The sequence below is a fragment of the Vicia villosa genome, unplaced genomic scaffold, assembly GCF_029867415.1.
Source record: "Vicia villosa cultivar HV-30 ecotype Madison, WI unplaced genomic scaffold, Vvil1.0 ctg.000534F_1_1, whole genome shotgun sequence".
Classification (NCBI taxonomy): Eukaryota; Viridiplantae; Streptophyta; class Magnoliopsida; order Fabales; family Fabaceae; genus Vicia; species Vicia villosa.
This window is the reverse complement of record NW_026705246.1, coordinates 688719-700767: the sequence shown is the minus strand read 5'-3', so window position 1 is coordinate 700767 and position 12049 is coordinate 688719.

Here is a 12049-nt window from a genome sequence, read left to right as displayed (position 1 = left end):
TTTATGTATCAACTCTAAAAAATAATTTATTTTTTAATTTTAATAAAGTTAAAAATATTGTAATCTCACAGGTCACTATCAACACAATACTTATTTTATTTTAATAAATCATTGTTTTTATTAGAGAGATAATATCCTTATTTTTAAATTTTTTTTCTTTCTTCATTTCACGATTTTTTTAATGATTATTTAATACAATTAAATTCATATGATTATTATTCATTTTACATTTGTATTTAAATATATTTTATATCGCATCAAATAAATTTTTTATTTTAAATTTATACGTATCTGATTAAATTTCATACAATATTAAATAAATTTACCCGTGCAGAAGCACGGGTATCTTACTAGTTTATTCTGAAAATGCATTTCTGAAATGTCTTTGAAAATATATTTCAGAAACTACTAAAAATGCAATATCTAAGCTACTAAAAAATAACTATACTAATAAACAAGGAATCATACATCAAATTTGAGGATGTTCAAAACATCTAATACTAATAATTAACCTCATGAAGTTTAAATCAACAAACATCAAGTGTTATCTCCCACAGAACCATTGAAATATGCAACCTTTTCTCTTTTTTACTTTTTTTTTCAAGCACGTTATTTGATTAGCAGATTCCAGAAATGCATTTCATGAGCCCCTTCGGAAATACATTTTCAAAATAAATTTAGTCATAAAATAGGGGGTGTAGTTTAAAACAATTGAGTTATGTGTGCATGAGGTACGTTCGAAAATACATTTTTGAAATATGAAGGGCGTTTTTAAATTTTTAGCGTGTTTTTCCACCACTTAGGGTGTATTAAGAACTTCCCAATATAATAATGGAATGTATAAGCCTAGCTATAATGGAACGGCACTTTCTTTTCTCACCTTTATGGTGTGGGACGCACCTCTGAAAATTCCAAAACGCCCATTGGGTTTTTTGGGAGATACATCTTCAAACGCACCAAATTCCATTTTTTGTCAAAATTTAGTTTGGAGATGCATATTCAAAAAAAATTTAGATTAATTCGTAGATACATCTCCGAAGTCACCTTTCTTCCTTCATAAATCAAGCTGCCACCCCATTTTTGTCAAAAAATCGAAGATGCATCTACAAATATTTTTGGGGTAAATTCGAAGATACATCTCTAAAATTTTACATGCATGGTTTTTGCGGCGAGTGGACGCGATTAGGATTTCACGGCCAAGTCTCATCCTGTTGTTGTTTGTAGTCATTATCCTTAAAAAAACATCAAAAAATATATAGTGCATCAGGAAGGAAAGAATTTGGAGATGCATCTCCAAACACCGTAAAGGACCAATTTCGGAGATGCATCTCCGATAAAGCTTCGTTTTTTATTTCAATGGCAGAAACATCTCCTACATTTGCCCTAACCATCCAAATGCTCCTACACATTTCCTATTTTGAATGTTAATACTACATAGTGCATTAAAAGTTACCTGTTTTACCTAATTCATAAATCAAAACACAAAATAATGTAAATGAGAAACTTACTCAAAAATGACGATGAGGATGCAAAATTTTGAATATAATAGGTAGAGTGAGTTGAGATTGGTAAGATAGAAGTAGAGATTTGTATGTTAATTGAAAAGAAGACTGGAACAATGTTGCTCACGGGCTACAATGGGGAAGAAAAACTTTCTGAAAATGAAGAAGGAGAATAGGGACAGTCTTGCGCGAGGTTTAAATACATTCACCTAGTTTGGAGATGCATCTCTGAATGAATTTTTGAATTAAAAAAAAGGTTAATTCAGAGATGTATATGTGAACATATCCTAAAACACCTTCGCATATACATCTCTGAATTTAATTTAGGTAAAATGAGGAAATGGTGTGTTCGAAGATGTATCTCCGAAAATAATGGCATTTTTTACATTTCACTAGGGGCCTAGGAAAAGGTAATAGGGGGAAAATAAATTCTTTAATGGAATATTTTACCAAAGGCCCAGATCTGTTGAAAGCCCGTAAAGTCTGGATTTAGAAAAGAGTTTGTTTTTTTCCCACCCCCTTCAAAACTTTTAAAAATTCTTGGAATTAAAAAAATCGAATTCTTGAGTTTTGAGTGTATTTATGAGACACGTGAATTCTAAAATTTGAAATTTTTGAACATGAATGTGACACAGGTGGATAGCCTAATGTCTCTAATAGCATCAATGAATCAATCATCTTGAGGAATCTGCATCATAATGAACTTATTTTCATTGTTGATACATTTCGTGGGGCCTTCATGTAATTGATAACTGTAATACGGTGAACTGACTTTTAAAGAAAATGTTGCGGATAGCAAGAGTCGCCACCGACTTTTATTTTATCCAATTTTTAGGAAAGGCTAAAAGAACAGTGTCATACCCCAAAATTTGCTCGATCATTTCTGGTCTAATAATTTATCAAGGGAATTAAAATTAAGAGTCATGAGATTTAACATTTATATTGTTAAATCCATTCTCTTACAAATTGGAATAGGGGTGTGGATAACAGGTATTTTAGGACCCAAACAGTGAGCCCAATTACTACAAGGGTGCTATCATTTTTTGATATAATTGCTTTTTACTAACATTTTGTCTTTTATTATTATTATTTTATTAACTGTTATTATCTATTGCAGCTTTATTTACTAACATTATTATTCAATATTAGGATTATTAGTATAATTAGAATTATTATTATTAACCTTAATATTAGTCTTATTAGGATTTTTGATTAAATTAATTAGTTGGGCAATAGGCCCATTGAGAGTAGAAAACCCTAAGTATAGCATTATAAATAGATAAGTTTTCTAACAATTAGGGGAGGCCAACACAATTTCATAGACTAACTTTCTCTCACGTACATACTCCGAAACCGAATCCCTAAACCTTTCTTTCTCTATCACAGTAGAACCTTGTCTCAAAAGTCAACACCAGACTATCAACAATTTCTTAACTTTTCCCTTTCCATATACATAACCTCTAATGTCTTTCTCAAACATGTTCACTAAATACACACATTAGGCCAAATTCTAACCAACTACCCTTATTACACAGCGTACGTGTACAAAACGACAGATTCTTATTCCAACTCACATAACTAATCCACGTACAGTATTCAACACCACCACTGCTTCAGCACCTTCAAATCATCCACGAAGAACTCTCAACCATCGACTACTTCAGAGTCAGAAGTTTCAATACAAACCATGTTTGTTGCTTCTTTTTCTTTTTTTTCAGGAATTCCACATCAGCAGTAGAAGAGAGTAAAAGAAAAATTAAATTTGAATATCATTGTTGCACGCCGCGAAACCCACTGCGATGCGCCTTCCTTCTATCCGAACCGCAACCACCGGATCTTCCACCTGAATCAGATCCGAAACCGCAAATCCAACATCAATGGTACCCCACCATAACGTCGCCTCCGACGCCAACATCCTCCCTCCAACCACCGCCGGCAAATCTCTCCGACGAACCAAATCTGCCGCCACCCGTTCACAACCGCACAAGATCCGGCATATCACCATCACCTTCTGCGAGACACATCACGATCCTATGAGGTGAAGTTCTTCTTTTTTTCCTTTTATTCTATGTTGGATTGTGTGGGTTTTTATTCTTTCAAAAAAAGGAAAGGAAAAGTGAAGAATATGAGTTGAAGGGTAAAGAGTGGAAGAGCAAAATGTTTGGATCTGCAAACATCTTCACGCTACAGGTTACATATATCTTTATTTTGTTTAATTTACTTAATTTCTTGCCAAGTGTCAATACGTCATAGACTGTGAGTTAGTTGTTGAAGGTCAATATAATGCAATAAGGGGGTGGAGCGCCCCATTTGGCTACTGTAGCGGTAATTATTATTTTGTTCTTTTGTTTTCTTTTCTTCTATTTCTTTATGATACATAGAATCTGGTTTTAATTGAGAATGGGATTTGCTTGGGTTTAGGTACAAAGTTATTCATAATATCTAATCTTGCTGACTCCTCACGTCACTTTCATCTTGTAGTTTATTTTTAAATTTAATTCAATTTATGGGTTACATAATTCTAGATAGGGATTAGCATACATATTTTAATTAAGTTAATCTAAGCTTTTTAGTTTAAGTTATCATCAAGAAAAATACAAAACTAATAAGGCACGTTCATCTTAGTAGTATTTAGTTTAGTATTACTTTAGTTTTAATATATTTGGTTTGGTATAAAAACTATAAAAAGAATAAAATTTCAAAATCAACTAATAATAAAATTGTTGTTAGGATTTTATTTATTATTCGTTTCGATCGAATTAATCGGTCGCGATGGTTAATAATCAATCATATAATTAATTTAATCCAATATAATTCAAATAAACTTATTTTGCTAAATGGTTTTAACCAAATCTATTGGTTACGATGATTAGCACTTCCTCCTTAAAAACTCGTTATTATTTTTAATCAAAGCTATTGATTATAAGGGATAACGATAAAATTAAATAATTAAAATACATTCATTTGCTAAAAGTGATAATCGAATCAATCGATTAGAATTGCCAGCAATTCTTTATCAATCTATTAATTATGGTGATCAAACCTATTGATCATCGCGATTAATAGTACAAATCAAAACAGGGTTGTACGCCCAAATCCTAAAACACTTCCCAAATCTAAACGCTTCAAATCAAACAAGGATTTTCATCCTCATTCAAAACTACGATAGGCCATTCAAAAAGCCTCTAAATTCACATTCAATCAAATTTCAAATCTTAAGGGCGTACAACCCGTAGCCCCGAACTACGTTGACTCTGATTCTCCCTAAGGAGATACGTAGGCACTTGGCAACAAGGCGAGTCCCCCTCTTCAAAATCTCAATCAGGTCATTAAAATTCTATTTGCCACATTTCTTTACAAATCCTGCCATGCAACCCTAATCTTTGAACATTAGCCTTTAGGAAAGGGCTGAGGGTGCCTAACACCTTCCCTCAGCCTGATTATAATAACTTACCCTCAATCTCTTATCTGTGTAGGGTTTCCTATTCGCCCTTCAAAATAGGTGGCGACTCGAAAGCTGAAATTTTTAGGCAGGTTGCTACAAACAGGAAAAGACCTTTTAAAAAGATTTTGAGTTCGGGGGGTAAGTTATACAAAGGGAAGGTGTAAAGCACCCTTTGCATCCATGGTTTTCCATGGGCTCTTAATTGCTTACCTCACTTTATTTTCAAAAATGTTTGAATTGTTTGAAAAGTTGAGTGTGAATAGAAATTTAAATAAGATCTTTAGCTTGTAAATAAGTGTAGTATTTGAAAATTAGTGGGAAAAAAGTTTGAATTTTGAATTTGAATTGAGCAATCAATTAAAAGCTACTTACCCTAAGTTTGAAAAATCGTTCCTTTAGCCTTTCAGGCGAAAGGGTCTATCCATACCATGAGAGGGCAGGAAGTCTTTCAATTGGATGTTGTAGGGTCATCGAGTTATCGTTCGCCATAAGACTGTCCCTTGCCATAAAGAGGACAGGTAGTCTAAGGGAAGGATATAATAGTCATTTTATCTTTTTAGGCATCATGCGAGGATACCTTAGCAATTGGGACAATTATTCTTTATAAGGCAACTTCGAGGGAGTTTCAATAACTTTGAAGGCAACTGGCAACATTGCTTTAGGTATCCTCGGAATCGAGGGACTTGACTATTTAGTATGCTTAGAGGCAACAAGGCAACAATATAAGGCAACAGGCAACAAGAGGAATTACCCAAAAGGTGTGTGGGTGCATCAACCACGTGGTTAACTTTGATGATATTTATCATGTAAGTTTAGTGATCTATATTCAGTTAATAGTCTTTGCACTCCCTAGGGTTACTAACCACGCAGTTTGAAATTGCAGAAATTAAAGGCAGAAAAATATAAAAGTTCCCACGCTATTACAATAAACACCTGCGGGGATGGGGGAATTAAAGTAGAAAATAAGAGGAATTAATTAATATCCTGAATGCCTTGATTTTCCTCGAAATCTGAAAATTAAAAAGAAAATAACAATGGTTAGTGTATTACAGATTTAATGGCTATTGAGGCAAACCCTATTAAAAGGCAGAATAAAATAAAAATAAAATGATATTTAAACAAGAGAAAATAGAAAACTTAGCTTTTTTGATCTGGTAGCGCGTGTCTGAAGGATCTTGGTTAACCCTGAAAATTTGCACAAAAGAAAAGAATTTTTAGTGTATGAAAGATCTACAAACCTTAATTGATTAAAGATCTATAAACCCTAAAAAGAAAACTTATTGTGACCTAAAGGGTTTATAAGGCTAAAAATGCGTTAGTGGATAACACCTACCAATAGCAGTGATTAGTGATCATGATGAAAAGAAGGGTTTCAAGACATAAAGAAACATTTAATTAGCCCAAAAATTAATTATTAACTAAAAACCTTAATTAAATTATTATTTTAAAAGAAATTTTGATATTACGAGAAAAATGAGTTTTTGATTAAATAATATAGATGGTTATAAAATTATTATATAATAAAAATAATTTGTTTTAAACAAAATAAGTAAAAAAGAAATTATATTAAAAAGAAGAAAAAAGAAAAGGAGATTATGTAATAAAAAACAAAAGAAAGAAATTGAAAAATAACTTAGCTTGATCTGGTGTGGCATGTTGATGAGGATGCACCATGGAACAGCGTATTTTGGAACCTTGGATCGTCCCCCCTGTGAATCCAACGGTGAGGTGCTGAGGATGCGCCATGGGTGTGTGTTGACACGCTGCACTAGATCTGCAGAATACTCAAGTAATAAAAATAGTTGTCAAAGACCAGGTTCGAACCTGGGCCCTGGGGAATACAAACAGAGCTTCTTTACCAATTGAGTCAAATTTTCTGCTGAAATAAAACCAAATCGAATTAAAATAATACTTTAAATGTGAGATAAGTGGAAAAAGTCAAAACATGAGTCAGCTGGGTCCCTTTGGTGGCGCGTTCAGCCAATCAAATGGGGAGAGAGGGATTGCTTTTGTTGATCAACCAATGATGCTGCAGCGCGTGCGATCAAAGGTCTGACCGGGTCCACTACCTCACGCATCAGCCAATGGGGATGCATCACACATCATCGTCTTCTTCAACGTTCCACACCTGGGAATTAGCTACTACCAACTGGCTGCGGTTTCTGCAATTAAATTTCGTAGCGAATTCTTCCATGTTTCAAAACCTGCAAAAATCACGTAAGACAACAGTAAATGCAACCCAGAACCATGGAAGAGACCTTGGCGATCCTAATGGTACGCTTTGTTTGGCTTAAAACCGGCTGCACCCCTCAAAACGAAGAGGGAGATCTTCATGCCCTAGCCATGGTGGCTTGCATTCCGGTCCCGATAATCTCGAAGCGACGGTCCAAACCTACTCTAATACATCTCAGGAAGCTAATTGAATCGTTAGTTTGAATCAAAACAGATTATAACCTCAAACACGATTAAGGAAAAAAATGCTAAGGAATGATTTCATGTATGCATGTTTCGACGTGCATTTACCATTACTATAGATCCCTACTTACTCTTGGATGCCTTAGAAACGTGATGGAACGATAGGAAGGCCTTGTGATTGGCTGCAACGAGCAAACTCTCTTGCCCTAATTTCCTTGAATTCTTTGGAAGCTTGGAGACGTGTTTTGGAGGCAGGGGTTCGTTCTCCCTCATGCTAAATGCTATGAGAATATATAGAGGGAGGATTAGGGCAAGAGATGTGAGAAAAGATTGAGAAAATTTGTGAGAAAAAGATTGAGAAAAATTTTCATTTAAAATCTCATGGAATATTGCTATATTTGTTTCAATCTTTTCTCAATCAAATATATTTTGAATTACTTGGGCCCCAAGGGTGATTTTATGATTGAGAGAAATCAAATCCTACCTTAATTTGATTTTATTTTATTTTTCTTGATTTAATTTGTATAAAAATCAAAGATAAATAAAAATATAAATCCAAACCATGCACCAACGAAATTTGCTGGTCTCCAAGGTGATTCTTGGGCCTTCATATGATCCAAAACAAATCCCCATAATTTAATTCACTATTTTTGATTTTTTTTCTTAATTTATTTTGCATTTAAATGAATAAAATTCAAATAAATAAAAATAAAAAATGCCAAAAATATAAGAATGGTTTTATGGGTCATCATTTGGGTCATATGTATGATTGAAGTCCAAAACCTGAGCCCATTAGTTCAAAAGCACAAAATTATTCAATTATGGTTTCATGCACTTCTTGAAATTTGACCAACTTTTGAGCCTCATATCTCCTTCAATTTTTGTGGTATGAACATGTTCTAGGACTTTTTAGAAAGCTTAGAGAGTCCTCTAAAAGCTACTTTTGGTTTCATCTCAATTGAGACTACCATGTTCAAGTTATGAGCTTTGAGAAAAAATGCCTTTTGGCGATCTTTTAGAAGGACCTGTAATATATTAGCTCATATTTCTCAAATGAAGCATTTTTGGACTTGGCTTTTGACATACAAAGTTATAGAGAATTCAATTTCCTTCAAATTGAGCTTTGGATGGAAAATTTCTGATGTTCCATGTGAAAGTTATGGCTGGTCAAAGTTGGGTTGACTTTCTCCTTAAAAACCCTAATTTAGAAACTCTTGACTTTGTTGATTTCTGATCTTTTCTTGATGAACCACGATTAGTTCTTGATCAAATGGTGATAATACTTCAAAGTAAGGATGTTGACAAAAAATCAGGAATTTTGACTGTACTTTGACCACAGTTGACTTTTAGGTTAAACTAGTCGACTGTTGACCATTTGAACTTTTGACTAAGCAATCCTATGAATCAGAGCTTGCAAATTGGCATGAGGATCCTTTGAGGAATATGAGAGGCCATGGAGTCCACTTTAGGTATCAGAAGTTGATTTCTCTTTGAGAAGATCAAAACCCTAGTTCAAAGGCATTCGTTTAGGAGGTAGGTAGCTTTGAGCAATTGGAGATCTTTGAGCATTTGAAAGTCAGATGGACTGAAATATGATTAAATATGATGGGAAAATTTTGGGGTATGACAGCTGCCCCTATTCAATTTTCTTAAACCTGAAGATGTAGAATGGTTTGTATGCCAATCGGTATCTAAAGGTGGAAGAGGATTGAACACTAGAATACCCAGAAATTTGTACCATCGGGGGATGGGCTTAGAGATGCCACCCAGATGAGCATGTAGATAAGTCATGTATCTGAACTTGAAGAAGTAGTTGTTTGAGTGTTGATCGTTTCATTACTGTTCGTAGTAGATGAATTAGATCTTTGGGGTTGATCGTGTCTACCTCGTTTGTGATGATAGAGCTATATCTTGGAAGGTTGGTCGTGTCAGCACCGTTCGTAGTAACTGAATTAGATCTTGGAGAGATGATTCTGTCTACACCGTTCGTGATGATAGAATTAGATCTTGTAAACAGAATACCATAACGGGTCATACATTAGACCATATATGATAAAGGACGTCAGAACGAGTCATGCATTAAACCATATCTGAAGGAGAATATTAGATCATATCTGTTGGAGGGTGTCAGAACGAGTCATACATTAGACCATATCTTAGGAAGGATACTAGAAAGAGTCATACATTAGACCATATCTGGAAGTAGGACATCAGAACGAGTTATTCATTAAACCATATCTGAAGGAGAATATCGGAACAAGTCATACATTAGACCATATCTGATGAAGGATGTTAGAATGAGTTATTCATTAAACCATATCTGAAGGATAATGCCAGAACGAGTCATACATTAGACCATATCTGACTGAGAATACCGGAACGGGTCATACATTAGACCATATCTGATAGAGAATGCTTGTACGTTAGAGTTGATAAGTTATTTGATGAAGTTTTGGAATGTAAAAGGCTTGTCAGAATTCAGCTCGATTATATCTGAGAGGAATGCTTGTCGAGGCGGAACCTGAAAACAAAGTTAGAAATATGAAATGTCATGATGCATGTATTATATGACGAGTCTCTCCAAACAAATGAGAAACCCGTATGTTTATCATGAAGTAATGTATGCAATGTATGAATATGTATGTGATGTATATGATGTATGACTGATGTTGTTCTGAGAAAATAAATCTTTGTATCATTGTGACTTGGATATTTGATCTTGTTTTGAAGATGTGTAGCTGGGGATTTATGATCTCTGCTTAGGGATGAAAGTGATTGGGGATAAGAGAGATGAATGACCCTGTTTGGAGAAGAGAATAGTATAGGGGAACCGGCAGTGTCAAAGATGTAAACTCAGTTGAGGAACTAAGTCTTTGTTGGGACGAGAACATTTGAAGATATCTTCTTAATGATTACTCTGTGGGGGTATGATCTTGTGAAACCGGTTTTGTGGGAAGGCATGGATGATTTGAATATTGCCCCCAGTGATTTATAGCTCTTGCTATTCTTGGACTTATATTGATTAGGACGCACCACTAAGTATTGATCAAGATGTCAAACTGGACCTGCATAGATTTGCCCCTGCTAGTAGTGACTTTGGAAAGATTCGCCTCGCGAGGGCTTTATGAGATGTGCACTATGGGAGACATGCCCCTAGTAATCATAGGCCCAGGACAAATGTCCCATGTTGATTGGGAAGTAGCTTCAGATCTACTTGGATGCATGCCCCGGATTGTTTTGGCATCCTTGAGAGATTCTCGGAATCTTGACTTGATTGCCCCAGATTGATCGGGATTCTTTAAGAGATTCTCGGAATCTTGACCTGACTACCCCAGGTTGATTGGATAAACCATGTCATGCCCCTTGTATACATAAGAGACATTGCTTCTGAAGTGGTTTTGTCTGTCGGGATAACTTTCAGTCATTAGTTGTACCATGTGCAAATTCTTCCTGATGCTAACATTCGAAATTATGTAGCAAAATATGTTTAATAATGAATTCATGATATGCAGTGCGTATGTCTGTCTTGATTTTTTTTAAAGCATTAAAACAGAAGATGTAAAAAGCGTGATGTTTATAAAACGTGATGTTTGTAAAAGGAGATATCAACTCAACTTTTATGGCAAACCTTAAGGAGTCAGGATACCTTTTGGTGACAGTATGCTTTCGAACTAACCATGCTTCAGTTAGGACTTTCAAGGGTTGTAACGTGGTTTGGTTCACAGTTTAAGAAACAAAGGATAAAGGCTCAAATTTTATTTATACCCGTCCCAATCTTCGTGATGTTCTTCGATCCTATGCTCAGTTAACCTTTCGTTTAAGTCCTAGCAGAGCTTTAAAGTTGTAACATTGACATTTGATGATGGTTTCAGCATTGGGAGTTTATTTGGACGGGCATTCATCCTTCTTGTAATATTTTTTGCTTTTGTCGAGGATTTGTAGTGACCTCTTTTTTGACATTGATTTTGTTATCCCTAACTTTTGCCTGAACTGTTTATTTTGAGATTACAGTCAGCGGGATGTTTTTTGATTTTTGATAAGTCTCCTTCATAGGTTTTGACTTAACATATTTTCTTTTTTTTGGTGGACATTGACTGCCTGACTTAATGGTTGCGGGAACCCATCATTATTTGTGTAAACAACAGCTAGTACAATCGAGTTAACTGAGTAACTACCCTGCCCCAGGTTATGATTAAGGGTTTAATTTGTGTGAGAAAGAAGCTTCTACTTCTTCAACTCAAACGGGGTTGACGAGGGATTAACATCCTTATATCTCCACTGTTTAGGAAGTGAAACAATGCCTGTACATCATCAACATAGTCCGTTCAAAAGCATACTGTATGAGGTTGCGGTATCATTTTCGTCATCCTCCCTTAAAAGGCTTACAGCTTAGCAGGAGTTGAATATCACAAAACATATGCAAAGTAAAGACATAATTTAAAATGAGTGATAGCGAAATAATTTATTCAAGACAAACATATGCAATGCATTGATGATGATTATTAAAATAGATAATGCCTATCATAAGTCGAATGTTTAAACAAACAGAAAAAGAAATTGCAACTGAAAGTAAAACTAATGATCTTAAAGTCCACCCTTCTAGCCATCCACAGTATTAGCACTCTTGTTGTGATTAGGCATGGTTGCAGGAGAGTCGAACTCGATTTCTCCCGTGTCGATCATATCC